The 4,225-nt window shown below is 45.7% G+C and overlaps 1 pseudogene; it reads left to right on the forward strand.

The window, feature by feature from the left end:
* Window positions 1-2,592: 2,592 nt before the first annotated feature.
* On the forward strand, window positions 2,593-3,975 carry LOC125534744 (annotated as a pseudogene).
* The last annotated feature ends 250 nt before the right edge of the window (window positions 3,976-4,225 follow it).

Below are 4,225 nucleotides of genomic sequence, written 5' to 3' on the forward strand. Positions count from 1 at the left end.
ACCAGGATTTGAACCCTGGTGGGCTAGGATACCACAGTCTCTCTAACCATCCAACCACACAGGTTGGTTCGCGTGCTCACTTTGGTTTGAAGATTACTTAGCCAGTCAGTCGCATATGATAATTGTGTTGTGCTTTTCACACTAGTGCATCACCACAGCTATCTGATATGACACATCATAACAATTTCTCATTTTTTTTCACGTTAGGGCTAGGATAACATCATATGCAATCTTATTGTACGCAGAGCAATTCTGTCTTTCGTACCATATGCACTTCACAAGCAGGTCGTCACTGCACAGGCTATTGTTTCTGTCGTTGGGTAATCTGCAATGACTAGATCCATTACATTACAAGCCCCTGTCACTCTCAACCCTTTCTTAACAGCTTTATGTACGTCGACAACTCAACTTGGCAATCTTTTGTACATGCTTGGCAACTGGGCGTTTTTGTTTGACATTGATTTTATCATATACGTTCAACTTGAGTTCTTGATATCTTATTTTCCTAGTGAAGGGCGCCTTTCATTTTCAAAGGATCATTCAGACCAATTTTTACTATTTGCTGTCTAATTAAACCTAGTTTGTCCACCTGATACGAAAGCTCTACACCAAGAATATTCTTAAGCACACGCCTCACTTATACGATAGGAAGCGCAAGTGCCGCTTTATTTAATTTTGCTTGCGTGTAGCCTGACGAGGGACACGGTACGTACACATTCCGGACTAATCTTTCCTAATAGTGGTTGATTTTTATTTTGTTTTTGAGAGACTTTGTGAACAAACTCGAACGACAGGAATTAGTATACAAAAAATTAATCTTGTGTGACAAAACTTAAATATATGATTAGATGTCTATGTGTTTGCTCCCGAGTAGGGCTGCAAAAAAGTCGAGCTCGAGTGAGTTGGAGTTGGCTCAGCTTAACTCATATGAAAATTCGAGCGAGCTTAAACTGAGTGAAGCTCATGATCAAACTGTAGAACATGACTCGTGCTCAGCTCGTAACGATCTCGAGTCGATCTCGAGCTAGTTTCGAGCTAAATGAGATGATAAAAATTATAAATTTATGGATGAAAAACAAAAAACATTAATGCGAGTATGCTGGGAACCTTTGCCAAAAATATAGGATATTTAACACATAGTCGACCACGTGTCATAATTAGGCCTAAATCTTCTCTGCACTTAATAAAGTTTCCATGTTCGTTGGTAAATAAAATGGAGAAAAATTATGGACAGCATATATGATAATAAATTATCTTATTTTCATTTAATATATGGCATGATCATTTAATCGTAATGATATTTTCTCGAGCTATCGAGCTAAAATTGAGCGAGCCAACATTGGCTCAAGATCGGCTCGTTTCTCGGTCGATCTACATAAAGTGTTCAAACTCAGCATGTTTCTTTTCGAGTCGATCTCGAGTCGAGTCAAAAAACTAGTCGATCTCGAGCGGCTCACGAGCCTCGAGCTTTTCTTACAGCCCTACTCCCGATTTCTTTCAAGAGAAAAACAGATCCTTTCGCAATTCATTTATTTTAAGGCTAACTTTATGAGTATACATAATACGATCTACTAGCCAAATAAATACAATATGAGTATATGTATTCCATACTCCCTCTATCCATAGATATATAGGACCTAATGCGTTTTCAAGGCTAACTTTGACCACATGTTAGAGCAATAATATATGACATGCAAGTTACACGAAGCATATCGTCAAAATTCAGACATGAAAGAAGCTTTAAATGATATAATTTTCTCATTATACATCTCATATACTATTAATCTTATCAATAGTCAAAGGCAGTTTCGAAAAACGCATTATGCCTTATATTTATGGATGAAGGGATTAAGAGATCTATTAATATTGATTTAGTATTGTAAGTGTTTGTATTTTTACTATAAAACATGGTCAAGTCAACTTAAGGAAGTTTGAATTTATACCATAGTTAAAAGAAGACACATTTACATTTCTACCCATAACTCGAATCCACTACTCTCATTTACCCTTAATTTTCAGACCTACTCAGTTTTGCCCCTAATTCGTGGTGACGGGCTATTTTACAAACCCTAATTCGTGGTGACGGGCTATTTTACAAATACCCTGAGCAACGTTTCTATCAGGTATTCTTTGCTTTCCAAGCTTCGTGACGTTCCTCTGCAGTTGTCAGTGCTTTCCGTTCGTTTGTAGCATCCCTACAAATATTTATTCTCCCTGAAAACATAATAAACACCAAGAAACATGAATTGCCATCCATGGAGATGCTCAAGGATGTTACAAAAATAATGGAAAACTCTGGCAACTACAGAGGAATGCCAGGAAGCTTTGAAAGTAGAGAAGACCTAAAGGAAACATCACTCGGGGATATTTCTATAAGAGCACAAAACCGAATAGGGGCAAAACTGAGTAGGTCTGAGAATTAGGGATAATGTGATTAATGAGTTTGAGTTAGGCGCAGGAATGAAACTGTCCCTTAAAAGAATTATTTATTTATTTATACCCGAGCCAACACTGCATATACACTCCATCATTCTAGCTAGATAAAACTGCCTCCACACACCAACTGCGGGCTAGCAAGCTCCATCAAGCAGGATGCATGCAAACAAGAGTTCTCCACTGTGAAAGATGGATCACGGTGAGGCGGACATCACCGTCGACCTGTATCCATTCATACGCGAATACAAAGGCGGCCGTGTCGAGCGCTTGCTGCGCAGCCCATTCGTGGCAGCGTCGGAGGACGCGGCTGCCAACCGTGGCGTGGCAACGAGGGACGTCGTCGTCGACGAAACCACGGGAGTGTCGGCACGCCTGTTTCTTCCCTCCAACGCAGCTGCCGCTGCTGCCACGGGCGGCGACGGCGAGAGGCTCCCCGTCATCATGTATGTGCACGGCGGATCCTTCTGCACGGAGAGCGCCTTCTGCCGCACGTACAACAACTACGCCAGGTCACTCGCCGCGCGCGCCGGGGCGCTCGTTGTGTCCGTTGAGTATCGTCTCGCGCCGGAGCATCCAGTCCCTGCGGCCTACGACGACGCATGGGCGGCGCTCCAGTGGGTGGCTTCCCTCTCTGACCCCTGGATCTCCAACTACGCCGACCCCGGGCGTATGTTCCTCGCCGGCGACAGCGCTGGCGGGAACGTCGTCTACAACACAGCGGTGCGTGCTGCCAGCGGTGGTGGCACTGGAAACCACATCGACGTCGAGGGCCTTGTCATCGTGCACCCATACTTTTGGGGCGTCGAGCGGCTGTCCAGCTCCGAGCTAGTCTGGGACGGCGTCGCCATGCTTACGCCCGAGCTCATCGACAGGGTCTGGCCGTTCGTTACGGCGGGCCGTCTCGGCAACGACGATCCTTTCGTCAACCCTATCGACGAGAAAATCGCCTCGCTGACATGCCGGCGTGTGCTGGTTGCCGTCGCCGAGAAGGACAGCTTGCGTGACCGCGGGCGACGGCTGGCGGCCCGCCTGCGTGACTGCTGCGCGTTGGCGGATGATGAGAACGCGGTGACAGTGGTGGAGTCGGAGGGCGAAGACCATGGCTTCCACCTGTACAACCCACTCCGTGCGACGAGCAAGGCTCTCATGGAGACCATAGTGCAGTTCATCAACCAGCGCACCGCCTTGCCATTGCCGGCCGCTTTGCTGCCGGAGCTGCACGAGCTGCATGCATGCGGTGGTAACAAGAAGGCAGCAGCTGCTGGTGAGATGGTGGGCTCATGCCTGCCTATTCTAGGCGTGCCTACTAGGCCGTATATGGACGTATTTGGTTATGGCATGGCCATGAAAGCTTCGAGTGTCCCACAAGGTATGACACGTACTAGCTGCTTACACATTGGTGGACAGGGGAGAAGAGCGTCCAAGACTAGACACGTGTTACCTCTGAGCCATGTCATCAGGCATGACAAGACCAACATGAGGTTCTCGTTATCAGCAGCAACAGCTCCGGGGACATGTGTTTTTCACAACTTCATCTAGTAGACGATAGTGTACAACTCTACATGCATCCATGATTCCAGGTGTCAGAAGGTCGGGGACAACGGTTGTGCATGCTCCAGCGTAAGTGCTAGTAAGAATATTACAGGGAAGGTACGTAAAAGGTTAATACCAATTACCAAGACCCCTATATATCCACCACACCACCAGCTGCTTTGGGCCAAAGAAATCTATGTTGTGTATGTTTTTTTTGCGTGGTGTATGCTCTTCTTTCTTATAATTAAACTACGTA

Source organism: Triticum urartu, chromosome 2 (assembly GCF_003073215.2).
Source record: "Triticum urartu cultivar G1812 chromosome 2, Tu2.1, whole genome shotgun sequence".
NCBI lineage: Eukaryota > Viridiplantae > Streptophyta > Magnoliopsida > Poales > Poaceae > Triticum > Triticum urartu.